The sequence below is a fragment of the Elaeis guineensis genome, chromosome 9, assembly GCF_000442705.2.
Source record: "Elaeis guineensis isolate ETL-2024a chromosome 9, EG11, whole genome shotgun sequence".
In the NCBI taxonomy this organism is placed as follows: Eukaryota; Viridiplantae; Streptophyta; class Magnoliopsida; order Arecales; family Arecaceae; genus Elaeis; species Elaeis guineensis.
In genome coordinates, this window is record NC_026001.2 from 17,150,527 (window position 1) to 17,168,584 (window position 18,058).

General features: G+C 38.3%; 1 pseudogene; it reads left to right on the forward strand.

Annotated features, from left to right (window-relative positions):
- Positions 1–493: 493 nt before the first annotated feature.
- Positions 494–4,262, forward strand: LOC105051608 (amino acid transporter AVT1H-like; annotated as a pseudogene).
- Positions 4,263–18,058: the final 13,796 nt, after the last annotated feature.

Consider the following 18,058-nt stretch of genomic DNA (forward strand, 5'->3'; position numbering starts at 1 on the left):
TGAGCTGGTGTAGCTCATATTCTTTTTGTTTTCTTTTTTATGTACAGAGAAATAAGGCTAGGATTGAAGAAAAGGGAATCCAGGCTTGGGGATCAGCAAAGCAAGCTTGAAAATTTTGCTCTAGGAATTCAGTTTATATTTATGGATTGTAGTCATTATGAATTTTAAGACTTGGATTATTTCATCTTTGGATTTAGATGCTCTGAACCAGTTTTGGTTTAATTAAATATTTGAATTGAACTTTATTATTATATTTATTTGTGATACACCTGTTATTATATTTAAGAAGATGAATTTTGGCTTCGTGTTATCGTGGGTCCATCCCTCGGTAGCATGGCCGTGTTATGTCCCGAGTTTGGGGTGTGACAATGAAAATCAATCAAAATTAAAAAAAAAAATTCTATATCATATATCTCCTACTCTTAAATCTCAACTAGTACCAGGTCGAACGAAAGGGATACGTCAGGTAAGTGCACCGATATCTTAGGGACACATGTCGCTTCCCTATTCTTTTAGGTATAATGGCGCATTTGAGCCTCTTGGACTAGGTATAATATCAAATCCAAGGATCATCATGATTCCCTAGGGTTTGCTATGTGGTGATAATTAATGGATTTATCAGAACCAAAGCATCGCATGTGTTGTTTGAGACACCCTCGTAAATGAGCCGTTCGGAAGGGTCGGCTCGATCAATGGGACGATGCTAAGTGGTAGCCTTCCGACGGTCCTAGCCGAACTGAAGCATGATCCAGACCGTCCGAAATTCTTATAAATAGTGGCCCTTCCTCTATTATTTTTACTTTCCCTTTCACCGTCTCTGTGCTTTGGGACGATGGCATTCTCCAGCGAAGTTTGGAGCTCCCCTTGGTGACTTTCGGTAGCTTTTCTGACGGCTTCCATCGATTAACAAGTTGCAGGTTGGTCTTCGAGTGTCTCTCCGATTTTCTAGTCCTTTCTTTCATCCTTGGGCTTCTTTCCCATTTGTTTGCACATTCTTATTTCTTCCTTTGCTTTAGCTTTTTCAGCCTTAGAATGGGAGTGTAGGGAGGAAAGTGGAGTTTTGAGTTTTGTGAGTGATAACCATACCAAGGCTGATAGTTCCTTTGCTCATTCAGTGATCAACATGGTGGGATTGCTAATAGGTACGTAAACTCAACATTATAGCATGCTACCAACTCCTAAAATAGCTTTTCTATGGCCTTTACATGTTTCTTTACCTAGTGATCCTCTCTATTCAGGTCTTGGGCAACTTTCCACTCCCTTGCTTTGGAGAATGGAGGATGGACCTCAGCATTTCTACTAGTGGGACTCGGAATCTTGTGCGCATACACCTCACATATTATAGGCAAGTGCCTTGAGGAGGATGCTAGCACCAAGAGTTATCAAGACATTGGAGAGCAAGCATTTGGGACCACGGGAAAGATCATAATCTCCACCTTCATATACCTGGAAATATTCCTAGTCCTTGTGTCATGCACAATTTCTCTCAGCGACAACTTGCCATTGGCACTTCGTGGTGTTCATCTCTCATGGCTTCACTAATCCACAGCTCGGCTGCTAACAATTATAGCAGTGTTGGTGGCACTTCCTAGTCTTTGGCTAAAGGATCTTTCCTCCATATCCTTCCTCTCCTTTGCAGGGATACTTATGTCGCTCCTCATCTTCACAACCGTTGTGTGGACAGCAGCCTTCGGAGGGGTCAAGTGGAACCAAAGGATACCTAAACTAAGCTTCGCAAGATCCCAGGGATCTCTGGCCTGTATATATATGGTTATTGTGGCCATATCGTCTTTCCCAACATACATACTGCCATGAAGGATCCCTCCAAGTTCACCAAGGTATATCTCTGACACTAACTTGACCAAAGTTTTGAGTTATATGCTTGTGGTAAAATTAAGTGATAGCATGGATCCTTGACAAACCCTGGTGTCAAAAGTCCATATAGGTGGGTGCATGACAGATTTTTTCAAGTAAACTCGACCCCATGCCTTCATCCAACAAATGAGGGTGTTTTTAAATGGAACCCGAATCTTAGCCTCCTTTTTGCTTCCCCTCCTCAAGTTGCTAAATATTCCTGCAATCAGCCTGTAGTGGGTCTAGTGAGTTCTAGTCTCTTACTCCACATAAAAAAAACAGTACAAAGTTGCTTTCAAATAATTAAAAGAAATTCATTTGATCTATCAAGTTAATTATGTATATACATATATACATGCGCGTATGTATGATAAGCTGAAGAATAAATCTAGGCCCATAACCACTTGGTTGGGTCAACTAATGGAGACAGGCATGGATGATGACAGTAAATCTCTTCCAAAACTCACCTTATACTTGAAATCCAAAGAAACTAGATTTCATGTCTTATTTGATGCGGTTTGGAACTGTTACCATGGGGAAGATGATCTGGCATGGGCCATTGAGTTGGAGCTTGAGAGAAGGGATGGAGTGGTTTTCGAAGGGCCGAAAAGATCTTCGACAAGTACACAAACTGATCATTCGTCCTCGGGGGGTCCTGCAAACCGCATCCGATAAAATCACAAAAAATAGAGAAAGTTCTCATATATTAGATGGGGTTTTCTAGCGATGGACCCTCTGATACCTAAGTCAATCTCCCACAAGAGCCAACAGAGGAGGTTTGAGCTTCAGAAAAAGATCCGTGGTGATTGGGATCGAGTATAAGGTGGAGCAGAGTATGGGTGGAGAATTGGAATGAGGGAGCTTGGCGATTTGGAGGTGGGTTCAGAGCAGGAGAGACAGATCCGGTGCTCGTGCATAGAGTCTGTCTCGAGGAGAGGGCATATAAAGCAAGTATTTTTCTTCTTCTTCTTGCTTGGAGGGTCTGAGAAACTTAGGGTCTATAGACGAAGGCGTTACCTATCATTTGGAGGATATATGCCCTCCTCCCCCCATGGGCCGAAGAGGTGCACCTAAGTTATTAGGGAATAATAGCCAATACATCTGAGTTTGTTGGAGCCGCACAATGGAGGAATAGGGCCGCCGTGTAGTAGAGGAGCAGGGCTGCCGTGTAGTAGAGGAATAGGATTGGTAACTTGTCGCCTAGCAGGTGGAGGATTTTGAAATTCTACTGATGTGATCGTAGGGGCCTACCGAGCGGTGATTGGTTGGCTGCTCTAGTGCTTCTTAGAGGGGACATGCATCGGACTGTCATTGGTGTACCAATTCCATGGTGGATGGAGCATTCCGATCGTATCAAGAACCAAAAAAGATCCGGTTTCTTTTGGAGATTCGTTATCCAAACTCACTTATATAATATATGCTAGCTTTAAAAAAAAGTTTTTTTTACAATTTATCTCCAAAGAGTAGGATAATACTAAATCCAACCTTACAGCGGATTCTGAATTAAATTACGAAGCACAGGAATGCCTGTAATTATACAAGGATCCACACTAGCACCAGGTTTTAACAGACAATCATACATATTCCTTGTATTGTCAAGTAATTTATATTCTCCATTTGTATGTATTCCTAACGCTGCCTATTCCATATTCCTCAATTACAGGTCATTGTCACGAGTTTTATGGTGGTCATTGGGTTCTACACAGCTTTTGCCTTCACGGGGGCGAAGCTAATTGGACCAACGGTTAGCTCACAGATTACCCTTAGCATGCCTCATCACCTCGTCGTCACCAAGATCGCTCAATGGGCGACCGTGCTCACACCGATGACAAAATATGCCCTCGTATTTGCTCCCTTTGCCATCCAACTTGAGCAACATCTACCTTCTTCTGTGAGCTCCACGGTTCGAATGCTCATCAGAGGCAGCATAGGGTCCATACTGCTATTGGTGATCCTGGCACTAGCCCTCTCTGTCCCATACTTTGAGCACGTCCTCAGCCTAACTGGCTCCCTTGTAAGCACAACTCTCTCAGTGGTCTTTCCCTGTGCCTTCTATCTCAAGATATGCTGGCCTAAAGTCTCCAAGCCTGCTCTCCCTCTTAATGGTGTGCTTATAGTCACTGGGGCTCTATTTGGGGTAGTAGGAACAATCTCATCTTTTATGTCACTTCTACAAAGTTATCAGAGAGGCCACTGATCACCTTCATCTATGGCACAAAAAAAATATTTTTAAGGCTCTTTTTATTACCCAATAATAAGCAGAAGGCTGAACAAGGTGAAGGAGAATGAAGTCTGCAGTCCATGATGAAGTATACAGAGAGATGGTGAGAAGTTGTGAGGGTGTGAGAGCTCTTAGTGGTCATGTTGTTTGTGAATCAAAGTATCTTAAATATATATGGAATGGTGCATTTAATTATACTTCTCGTCATTTCTCTGACGTTGCCTCTTAACAAGATATGCCACTAGTCATCCTTGCATTGGATTGTCGAGATGGAAAAAATTCTTTGTACATTGCCTCCAATGAAGAAAATATGCTTCGGAATGGTCACGAAGTTTAATTAATAAAAAAATAAATATTTAATATAGTTCAATTTTTTAAAATTTTTTTTCGATCAAAATATTTTTTTTATTTTTTTACTCTATTTTGCTCCTATATCCTTCAGTTTGCATCCTATGGCATCCTATTGCATCTTATAAATAATTATCGAAATATCAAAAAAATTAATAGAATATTATAATAATATTATAATATTATATTATATCTTATTATATTCTATAATAATTATCAGAATATCATAAAAACTAACAGGATGTCATAATAATATTACGATATCATGTTGCATCTTATAAATAATTATTAGAATATCATAAAAATTAATAGAATATCATAATAATATTATAATATTTTGTTATATACTATAACACCATATTACATCCTATAAATAATTATCAAGATATCATAAAAACTAACAGGATATCATAATAATATTATGATATCTTATTTACATCCTATAATATCTTGTTGCATTTTATAAATAATTATTAGAATATTACAAAAATTAACATGACGTTGTAACATTATTATAACTTCCTATTTACATCTTATGATATCCTGTTACATCTTATAAATAATATCAGAATATCATAAAAACTAATAGGATGTCATAATAATATTATGATATCCTATTGCATCCTATAACATCATATTGTATTTTATAAATAATTATCAGAATATCATAAAAACTAACAGGATATCATAATAATATTATGATATCCTGTTGCATCTTATGAAAAAGTAATAAGGCATCATAGTGTTATTTGAGATATCGTAGCATTCAATAGGAAAGAGGATTTTGGTTAGAAAAAATCTGAGAAAAAAGCCTAAGTTGTATTAAATGCATGTCTCCTCATTAACTACACTACATTGTGCAATCTGATAAAGTGATATATTTTTTCTCCACCAAATATGGTGCACAAAGAATTACTCTTGAGTTGTGTTATGAAAACAAACCACAAAAGCCCATTAGACACCTGACTCTAGCCCTATCGTGTTTGGGCTTGTAAAAAGACCATAAAACTAAATAGATCATAATTGTAACACTTGCATTAAGAAGACTTAAACAACCTCTGATAACCTAAACATCAATTCAAACCCAAATTTTAATGGATGTTTATTCCAAAGTTTTGAACTAGCATGTTGGATTGTTTCACCATATAGATAGTGATGAGAGAACATTGATGTTGGGTGGATGTCTGGCCAGGACACCACCTAACAAGTGGTATCAGAGCAAGGCGGTACAAGGACGCAGATTGCAGTGGTGGTGAGCAAGACTGAAGATGGAGAAAACAGGAACAATCAGGATGGAGATCAACAAGTTTGATGGTAAGAGCAATTTCTCCTTGTGGCAGGCAAGGGTGAAGGACGTGCTCATCCAACAGGGGTTGATCGAAGCTCTCTTGTGCGATGAGAAGCCGACCACCATGGAGGTGCGGGATTGGAAACGGCTACAGATGCAGGTGGTGAGTTCCATCCGCATGTACCTGGCGGATGAGGTGGTGATCCATATGCTGAGCGAGACTTCTCCGACGGTGCTGTGATCGAAGCTCGAGGAGTTGTACATGGCGAAGTCTCTCACCAACACTCTTTTCCTCTGGAGGCAGTTTTACCAACTGCGGATGACTGAGGGACAGAGCGTGCAGGAGCATCTGAGCCACTTCCAGAAGATCCTCACCGACCTTCTCAGCGTTGGCGAGAACGTTGAGGAGAAGACCAGGGCACTAGTTTTGCTGGCGTCGCTTCCCCCTTCGTACGAGTCCTTGGTGACTGCTCTTCTAGTAGGGAAGAGCACTATCAAGATGGACGAGGTCACCACGGCGATACTCCAGAACGAGGTTCTCAGGAGGGAGAACCCAGCTTCGAGCTCAGGTGTCGGTAGCTCAGCTTTGGTGGCTTCTGGAGGTGCAGGAGGCGGTAGACGGAGCGACAGGAGATCGCATCGAAGGCGGTCTAAGTCCAGGAGGGACTTGAGCAAAACCAGGTGTTACCGGTGTGAGGAGTTGGGGCATCTAGCCAGAGATTGCCCTCAAGTGAAAAATCGGACGGTGGCTGCTGTAGCGACGGCCAGCAGTGATTCAGATGGAGATGTCCTGGAGATATCTGACGAGGTATCTACTTCTTCCCAGCAGTGGATATTAGATTCTGCATGCCCCTATCATGTATGTTGCAGAGATGAGCAGTTTGACTCCCTGGAGAACAGTGAGGGCACTGTATATCTGCCGGATGGATCGAGCTGTGCGATCAGAGGCATTGGGACGGTCAGCTGGAGGACACATGACGGTGTAGTGAGGAGATTGGGGGAGGTCCGATACATACCCGATTTCAGACGGAATCTTATCTCACTTAGCAGACTGGATTCGAGAGGCTACAGGACGGTAGCTGGTGGAGGAATCCTGAGGGTGCTACGCGGCGATAGGATTGTGCTGGAGGGGAAGAAGGGGAGCAGAAGACATTATTACCTGGCAGGGAGCCCAGTGCGAGGTGGAGCATCGGGAGCCAGGTGGAGCCCAGAGCGAGGTGGAGCTCCAGGAGGCGGATCGGGCACGAGACAGGAGACTCGGGAGGACGAGAGGCGACGTCGCAAGGTAAGATTCCTATTGCCGCAGGATGATGCCCCGAGCAGGTCTCAGGTCAGGAGGAGCACAGCATACGACGGAGATGGGATCGAGTAGCCTGGCTCGACTCCCATGTTTGCCCATCCATGATCAGCAGGCGATTGCCCCAGGGCATGGGGGCGAGGAGATCCAGAAGCTCTCAGAGTTTGGAGGAGGTCGAATATCGAGTCGAGGTGGAGATTGTTAGGATTTGACGCCTCGAGATTCAGCCCACATTGAGCCCACAGCGAGGTTCGCGGCGAAAAACGGAGTCCAACGAGACTAAGATCACCTGAATCGGAGCTCGGATGGAGAAGATACGAGCTTTCGAAGATGGCACAAAAATCGAGGCGGTGGAGGACTGCCGGCGACCGGTGGCTGGCGGCAGCGGCGCGGCCGCAGGTGGCGGCGCGCGGGACGCGCGTCCCAGGCCCGCGTGGGACGCGGGACCCAGGCCCACGCGGGACGCGCGACCCAGGCCCAGGCCCGCGCGGGACGCGCGACCCAGCGGCCTGCTGGCCCTTGCCCCGGTCCACCGTGGACCGGGTGGTCCACGGCCCAGCCTGTGGACCGCGTGGGCGTTTCCCACGCGTTTCTCGCGGTCCACGGCCCTATTTCGTGGACCGGAGCGCGATCTAAGGGCCGAGGACGCTCCCGATCTTGATCGGACGGTCTGGAACGTGATTTGGCTTGATTAAGGAGTCCTAATCCCTCTCTAATTAAGTTTAAGATCTGTTTAAGCCTTTAAAAAGGCCCTGTGAGCTAACAGAGAGGAAAGCGGTTCGGTTTCTCGCCGCCGTACGAACCAGAGGAGAGAGAGAGGGGCGAGGGCACTGTGAGAGAGGAGCAGGAGGCTCCTGGACAGCGGTCGCCAGGCTCTTCAGGGGTTCAGGGGGGTCTCCAAGAGAGAGAGAGCTTTTGTGAGGGAAACTTCATGTGAGAGAGAATTGGGTGTACAAGGGTTGAGGGTGAGATCTCTTCTTGTAAAATTTCTTTTTCATAGTGAAGTTTGCATGCCCCGTGGAGGCGAGCCCTTTTGCGGCTGATCCACGTATTTTGATTGTTTTTTCTTTTGTTTTGTTTCTTCTTTCTTCCTGCTGCATCGCGTGGTACTGAAAGGATCTTGGGAGGTGGTGTCCTGGCCAGACATCCACCCAACAATTGAGAAGTACAGTATGACTTGATCTTTCAAACATTTCACTCCTTTTAATTGATCCTTAAAGAAAAGTTAGGCTACATCACCAGCAATATGCTGAAAAGAGTAGAAGACCACTTCTAGCTCTACAGGCTTCTGCTTCTAACTACATGAGTTTTTCTTATACACGCCTCTAGCTACTGTTCACTACACGCAGGATACACTCCCAGAAGATCTTCACTGCAATCACAGTCTCTCTGCTATTATCATCAATAGCAAGCATCGATCAATGCCACTCTACCTTCTATTATCCTATCTGTTGGGGATCTTCATGCTTATTTGCTTCAACTTCAATAGCTTCATGTTAACAACCACAGTACAAGTTGTTCAATTCATACTGTGAGTGCACCAGAATATTCTCAGCTTCATGTTTACAAGTTGTTCTATGCTTTCAGGCTTTCTGCTTCCTATCACAGGAATCCACTATCAGTTGCCGATACACAGTTTTCTCATCTGTTTACTTCTTACTACCTTTTTTTGTATTGTATTACTAGCTTTCTTTGTCTTTCTTCCTCACTATGTACTCTTATACAACACATAAGAATCAAACATAATTCAGCCAAATTCAATAAGGGATTCTAGGACAGCATTAAATGAGGAAAATATTAAACTTGGGATGCAACTGAAACAGCAAATTCCCAGATGCCTTGGTAGCCCACCATCATCATATTCCCATAGAGACTTGTAGCACAATCACAATCCCTTAGGTTATTTGGTGCATCACCGTGTTAGGCAATCTTGGAAGATAATATAGATTTCATGATAGATTACTATCATTAAATTATCGATAATGTTGATTACTATGTTTGATATACATAGGTAATATTGCAGTAAATTATTGAAAATTTTGATTAACATGTTTAGTACGATAATCAGATTACTGGCAATGTGAAATCAAATTCTCAAAATACTCCCATTAATTTTGTTCTGGTGCTCTTTTTTTTTCTGATGAAAAATAACGGAAGTGTTGTGGGTATGGTGGTGGTACGGAGAAATGACAAGCCGAGGAGTATAGGAAACTGCAGGCACTGAGAGGGGTGGAGAGGAGGCAGGTGCGTATGAAGCCATGAGAGTGGTGGAGACAGGCGTGGAGGAGCCACAGAGGTTAGTAAGAGACAAGAGCGAAGGAGCCACAGGCAGGCAAAGGGAGATGGAGGAGCCGAGGGCTGAGGATGTATGCAGAGGCATGGGGGGGAGGGGAAGGGTTGGGCAATCAATTTTGTGTGATTCTTTTGAAGGATAATTTTATCTAAAATTTTTATTGCAACATTATTAAAGAAGTGATAATCTGAATAGCAACTCCTCCCCAAGACAATCTATAGGACAATCTGGATTACCATCCAAAAAATATATCAAATACAATAATTCAGATTACCATAGTAAATTGCCAGCAATCTGAATAGATTGCCAGCTACCAAATGCAACCTTAAAACAATCTACAACTCTATGGAGATTTATGCTATATTTTTACTTTGAAAGAAAAATATACAACATACAAATGGAATAACCCACAGAAGCATTGCTACGCAAGACTTCACTTTGCATACAAGCCTTACTATGTCCTATGCTTACCAAGAATAATGCATGCATGCATGTAGATCCAATTCTAGGAATGTAGGGATCTCATTGCAAGCAACAATATTGCATGTTGGATGTGTTTGTGTGCACAAACTTGATTTGGATTGTGATTTTTTAAGTATTTTCAAATCTCTTGCCAACTTTCAGGTGTCATTTATTTGAATTTATGTTGTCCCCAGAAATAATTTAGAGGGAAAAAAAAACCTTATCATCTATAACTAGGGTTTCTCCTATTCAAGTTAGACCAACTCTAGTTCCTCTTCAACTCTATTGGATGTTAGGAAATCTCAGCCTCCATCTATAAATCTTTCCCCACCTCCTCTTGGTATTGTTAGATGTATGCCATAGAAATCAATCAGATCGACATATATATTTATTCTAAGATATAAATTATATTTGATATTTTTATTATTAATAAAATTGAGTTATTAATTTCATTCATATTGTGTATGTATTCATGAATCATCTAAAAAAATTAATAAGATGATGACACATATATATTCTCAAAAATTGATAATTTGACACATATGTTATTGGTGATTAATTCCTAAATACTCCCGATCAATGGATCATCATAGGAATAGTGATGGATTTGATGAGATTGGTGCATGGATCACTTTCCTTTTAGATAGGGGTGGCAACAGATTGGGTATGGATCGGATCGATCAATATCCATACCCATCTCCTTAGTAAAAAATTCATATCAGTACCCGTCCATACCCATCTCGGATCGAATCGGATCGGATATACCCAAAATCCATATATAGTTTGAAAAAATTATGCAATGAAACAAAGTCCCATAAATTAAAAATTTTATAGCCAAAGAAGAATCTTTTTGATCAAAAATCCCTAACCCTACAAAATATCATGCTTCTACCAGCATTAAGCTCTCAAAACCTCAGCAACTCACACCACCACAACTTGGATAGAATCTTATATTCTTGAGAAAAAAAATCCATCAAAACCTCAAAAACCCCTCTAATCTCTCTCGAGTGCTCCCCTTTTCCATAGATCTCTGAAAAAGATAATGAAAAGAAAAGAAAAAGAAGCAAAAAAAAATAATCTATATAGGAAAAGGACTTACCTCTCAATTTTTTTCATTTTTCTTTTGTTTTCCTTGATTTTTTCTTAATTTTCTCCCAATTTTTCCTCTGCTTTTTCCATCCTCAAGAGTCCTAATCGAGTGGGAGGCTTGGAGTGGCCGAATATGGAAGCTTAGGAGAGATGGAGCAGCCAAATACGGGAAGCTTAAACAACTAGGATTTTGTATTGGGTAATGGGTATATATATATATATATATATATATATATATATATATATATATATATATATATATCGGATCAGATTCGGAGCGAGACATACTATTATCCATATTTGACCTATACCCACTTCAAATTTTTTTCTAAAACCCATATCCATCTTGGATTTTAATCGAGTCGAGTAAAATCCATCCCATTCGAATCGGATCAGATTGGATATCCGATGGATCGGATCAAATTGCCACCCCTACTTTTAAGATAGACAAGTCTCGAGTCTATAATATAGAAACACTAGAGAAAGTGTAGATAATTGTTAGAGAATAAAGGTATCAAACATGACCAACATGAAAAGTCACTTGAATGTCCACTCACTCGTCAGTGACTTGCTCAATGTTGTAGTAGTGTGACTAATCCTTTGACCTACGGTGCCTCGACTATTCATAATAAGATTACTATAGTTTGACTGCACATATACATAGTCCCTAGCCATATAGATCCTTATACGGTGCATGTTGGCTGCAGTAAGTTTATTGTAAGAGTAAGACATATACCTATATGAAATCTATCATCTTTGGTAGATAAGAAAGATGGTCCTATGATTTGTAGGACTAAGTTCACAAGACCTTGATCAGGACAATGTGAATAGTGAAAAGAGATTTCTATCATTTTCACATCAGGAACTCAAGTCGAATAAATTTGACATATTACAGATGATGGAATTTGATGAGTAATTCTATAACCTCTATCTAATTAAAACTCTCAATAAAAAGACTGAATCATACGGTAACTGCACCTACAAATTCATCCATTTTGTTTTGCTGAAATACCACTATATGCTGCTCGACATCACTAATGAGAATTATCTTGATGGTCAATAATTCTTAATAAGTGAGTTAGAATTATTTCAATCTATTAAAAAAAATTTCAATGATATTGATGATAGAGATTATAATTTATCTCACTATCAGATAGAATAAAATCTATAGGGTCACACCCAAAAAAAAATTGATCAAAAACTTAAGATTAGGCCTTAGAGGTCCTAATTGAATTAGAATTTATGAGAAATCCTTGAGGTTTTGAATTTTCATGCTAGTACATGGTTAAACCTTAGAATCTCTAACCCACTTAGACTCCTTATGTGATAAGGATTTGAATTGATCAAAGCACACGCCAAGAGTTGTGCACCCAAAACAATTCTTCACACCAAGAGTAAGAGGGTGTGCATCCAAGAGTTGGACACCCAAGGCTAGAACACAAGAGTCGGACACCCAAGGCTAGAACACAAGAGTCCTTCTCAAATAAGGTTTTGATTAGTCAAAGGGTTTGACATGTCAAAGACTTTTGGAACTAGGACTCCTATGTGAATTTATTCACTTGAGATTAGATCTTACAAAGGTCCAATGCCTCTATCTCTCATGCGTTCCATGTGTGCCGATTTGCCCACATTAAAAGGAGTTTTAACGTGGAAAGGACTCTTGACACCTCTTAGACTGGATGCTTCTTAGACTTGATGCCCCAATACACCACATGAAAGAGTCCTTGTGCGCCCTACCTCCTCATGTTGGAAGGAGTTCTAATGTAAGAAAAGCTCTTGGATGCCTAGGAGACTAGTGTGTGAAAGAGCTCACACTTATAAGAGGGAACTCAATGTGTTGAAAAATTAATTCACTTCTCTCTAGCACCTCATCCTCACATCTTTCTTATGCCCAAGTGTTGGACACCCAGAGATTTTGGAAGCCTAAAAGAGTTGACACCGTAACAGCATCTCATGCCCAAGGGTTGGAGCATGGTCAAAAAGGCTACAAGAAAAGGCTGCATACTAATTTTCTTGCGAAGAAAATCAAGAAAGAATTTGGAGAGAGTCCTTGATCTTTTCTGTATGAATATTTATAGAGGTCGGATATTTATGTGGCTTTAAAGAAATTGTAAAGATATCCATGACATCAAATTATGGTGAAGAACTATCCTCATAAAAGTGAAGATCTGATTTTTCTTCTCTAAATCTTAACCTTAATAACTATGAGGATCCGGAGTTGATTCGAGATAAGATCTCATATGATTAATCTGAAAATTTATTATTCATCCGCTGCATGTTAATCACAATTTTTTTTTCACTGTGCATATCAACCCTTAGATGTTAACAGGGGTATCAGAGCCACTCTCATATATTTTAAGATTAGATTGCTGATTTGGATATTATGGATCATTTAATGAGATTTGAAGAACAAAAAATTTTGATCTTGGCTAATTTCATCAGTCAATGTCAATAGTCGATAAAATCAAAATGTTATGATGATTTGGTCACGTGATAAGTTTTTGAATCGATATTAAATGGTTAATCTAATTTCCAAATCTATTTTTATTTTTTTTATGTATGAGATATATGTGGCTCATTTATGAGATATATATGGTGATAACCATAGGATTGTGACCCTTTTACTTATCTCTATGATGTATCATGTTTACAAATCTTGTATATTTAGAATCGTTTAATTTTTGTGTGTCTGAGAGCATCAACAGATTTATGTAATTTAGAGACCTACGAGTCTCATATAATTTAATGGGTTGTAATTAATTGCTATGTTATGAATTGTATGGGTTGTATTATGTATTTGGTTGCACGTCAAGGTTGATCGGTTGCAAGCCTACAGCACAAAACAAGCACAGAGTCGAACAATTGGTTGAGGCTAGATCAAGGTGTTGATCAGATCAAGGACTTGTTCAGGATCGAATCAAGGAGTTGAAGATGATCAAACCAATCGATGTGCGTGTGCTTGTACATTTGACCCATAGATCCCAATTCGACTCAGTGGCTCGAGCTCGAATCCCTTTCTTAGATCCATGATCATCATCAATTTTCTTATTTATATTTTATAGATTTTTATTTGCATTAGATGTAAATAACTAAAATTTGAGACCTAAATTTAAAATTTCTTAAAATATATTAAGTGAACAGTCTTCCACCATTATAGATATGCGGGCGTCCTACTAGTGCTGATTGATCTCAATTGATCATAGTAGTCAGTTGTATTGGAAAGGCACAACTACTTTATTAGAATGAGATGCTATAAGATAAAGATGAGATTGGATCCAATAACTAATAGGTGAGGAACCCAATGACGGCTTTACCTATATGTTTGAATAGACAGTCTGACTTAACTAAGGAATAAAGCCAATAACTATCAGATGAGATCTATATGACTTAGAGAATAAAGATAACTGCAACATGCTTGAGAAGCATTGAGCAAGAGTTATCCATTCATTAATTTGCATATTTTTAATAACTGTTAGGTGTGGTGATACTCAAATTATTGATGGGACTGTAGTATCTACTTGAAATTCTAGTCGTGAAAGATTTTCATTCCTCTATCCGAGGAGTATAAGAGATTCAAAAAAATAGTGAGAAGCATGTTTCTTTCTAAAAAAAATTCTAAAATAAACTCTTTAAAGTAAATATAAAAATTTAACTTGAATCTTTACTCTCTGCAGAATAAAATATCAACTTTCAATCCTCTAGCTTATATTCTTGAAACCAATCATCTAACTAGATCTAATTATAAAGACTGGCTAAGAAACCTAAAAATAATTTTAAATTTTGAGAAGTTAAGCTATGTTCTCGATCAAGATCCTACTGCGTTGTCAATTCGTCTGGCGGCTAACCAAAGGACAGCACTGAAAAATGGATAGATAATGATAACAAAATTAGGTGCTACATTTTGACGTCGATGTCAAATAAACTTCAATGCTAGCATGAGAACATGAAGACTGCCAAGACCATGCTGGCTCATCTCAAAGAGTTGTATGATGAGCAAAGTCGATCAACACACTATAAAATATCCAAAAGACTCTTCAATACTAAGATGCATGAGAGAAAATCTGTCCATGATCATTATTTGATAATAATCAAAAATTTAGAGAAGCTTGAAAAGCTCGGCATGATCATGCATAAGAAATTACAAGTAGATTTAATCCTACAATCTCTTCTTGCTTTGTATACGTAGTTTATAATAAACTATCATATGAATAAGATTGATTGCACCTGAGTCGAATTGTCAAGAGGCACGATTCTCACTGTGGAGCAGACTTCATCTTCTAGAAGAAAGTCTAATTGGAAAAAGAAAAAGCACATAAAGAAGCAAAATATCGATAGAAAGAAGAAATCTCCTAAAAAAAGCTATTGGCGAAAAAAAATATTTTCACTATAATGTTGACAACCATTGCAAAAGAAATTATCCTGTCTATCTAGAATCCCTAAAAAAAAGAATACATCTTCTGAAGGTATGTCTGACCTACTTGTAATTGAAATTAATCTTATAGTTTCTTCTACTTCCAATTAAATTTTGAACTATGATTCTAATTCTCATTTATATACTTCAATATACGGTCTAAAGGAAAGTAGAAGACTGAAGGATGGTAAAGTGACTCTACAGATTGGTAATGAGGCAAGAGTTGTTGCTGTAGCTATGGGCATCTATCCTCTGCAACTACTATCTGATCATAGTTTAGTTCTTAGATATTGTTATTATATGTCTACTACAAGCAGAAATTTGATTTATATTTTCACATTGGTATAAGATGGTTATATTTTTTATTTTGATAAAAACTACTATTCCATTTATTTTAGAAATAAATTGATTGCATATGATTTTATGATTGACAATCTCTATCACTTGCATGTGATGCACCTGTGAATATTTCAGAGCAAGTAGTGAGTATCGTAGGACCTAAGAGATTCAGAGATGAGATGAACCTAAAGTATATATGGCATCTTAAGCTTGGTCATATTGGAGAGAATAAGATAAACAGATTGAAGAAAGATGGACTTCTTGGCTCATTAAATAACGTCTCATATCTAGCTTGTAAATCATATTTTTTTTTAAAAAATGACCAAACAACCTTTTATAGGACAAGGAGAGAGAACGACTGAGATACTTATCCTAATACATATTGATGTGTGCGGTCTATTCAATGTGCAGACTAGGGATGATTATCTTTACTTTATTATCTTTATCGATAATTATTTATGGTATGGATATGTATCTTATGAGATACAAATCTAAAATTTTTGAAAAGTTCAAAAAAAAATTTTGATATAAGGTGGAGAAGTAAATTAAAAAACTTATTAAGATTTTTCGATCAGATCGAGGAGGTGAATATCTTAGTAAAAAATTTTAAAATTTTTTCAAAGAAAATAGCATAATCTCACAATGGACTCCTTCGAAAATACCTCAACTCAATAGGATGTTGGAGCAGAGAACTCAAATACTATTGGATATGGTTCAATCCATGATGAGCTTTAATGATCTTTCTTTATTCCTTTGAGAACATACTTTGCTTACTTCTATTTATATATTGAATATGATTTTCTCTAAATATGTTTCTACCATATCATATGAGATGTGACATGGTAAGAATAAGAGTCTTGATTATCTCAAGTTTTATGAATGTTTGATCAATATCAAGCGACTAGAGACAAACAAGTTAGAAGCTAAGTCCTCTAGAGCTCATTTTGTTGGGAATTCTAGAGAGTCTATGGGATACTATTTTTACTTTTTAAAAAATTACAATGTAGTTATGATCGAGATGCTATCTTTTTAAAAAAATAGTTTATCCAAAATGGAGGTAGTGAGAGAAAAATTGAGCTCAAAGAGAGAGTCATTGAAAAGCAATGAGTGATGGAACCTACTAAATCTATTCAAGTTGAGCCAGTACATGCACTTTCTCTTCCACCTCATAGATTGAGTTTTTCATCCTCCTAAAAGATACTTACATATTTTGACAGAGAAAGTAAAAAAATTATTTCTTGTGAGAGATAGAGAATATGGAGATGATCTCAAAACTTACAATGAGGTAATATCAGACATCGACTCGGAGAAATGGTTGAAAGTAATGAAATTAGAAATTGACTCCATATATTTCAATCAAGTATAGACCTTAGTAGATTTACTAACATGTATAGTATCTATTGGATATAAATAGATCTATAAAAGGAAGATAGATTCGGACGGAAAGATAGAGATCTATAAGGCAAGACTCGTGATGAAAGATTATAGTCAATGCAAAGGCATCAACTATCAGGAGATTTTTTTATGTGGTTATGCTAAAATCCATCCAGACACTGCTTGCTATTACGGGATTTCATGATTATGAGATCTAACAAATAGATGTGAAAATTATTTTTTGGAATGGATATATTAAGGCAGATATCTATTTAGAGTAACCTCTGGATTTTATTTTCAATAATAAAAGTCACAAGATATCTAAACTGCAAAGGTCTATATATAGATTGAAGTAAGTAATCGCTATCATGGGTGATCAAAATTAAAAATCTATCTCAAACTATATAGATAAAGTAAGTCGGGATCATATCCACAGGGATTAGAGGGCTAAAATGTAATTAACTAAGTAAAAGAGAAAGTTTGGATTCTTAAAAATTGGTAGTGTTTTAATTAAAATTAACTAACTTAAATCACAAGTGAAATTAAGAAAAATAGATAACGAAAAAGACATCTTCAAATTTTCAGATGATCACAGACATAAATTTTGATATTTGTTCTGATCTAAGCAATTAAAATTCATAAGCGATTAGGAGTCTTACAAATAAATCCCTAGCGTAGACTATCTTGTCGAGTGCAAACCATATCCTGTCAAGATCATGGTTTGTTCCACAAGTATAGGCTATCCAATGATTAGATTATATGGATCCTAACAAGTTATGTAAATATGAAATCCTAAAATAGGTTATCTTTATTGAGCATGGACCATATCCTGTTAAGATCATGATCCATCCCATTTATAGGTAATTTATTCAGGAATCAAGCATAAAAGAAATTGAATAAAACTTGAAAGCAATGTAGTGATTGCAAAGAATAGAAAATAAATACTTAAAATTAAGTAAGGATATCTGTACTCCTCACAAACTGTACCTTAGTCAAGCATGACTCGAACTAGATACATCTTTTGGAAGATTTAGAATCCTGTCACAACACCTCTTCCTAAAGCTTTCTTCTTCTTCTCCACT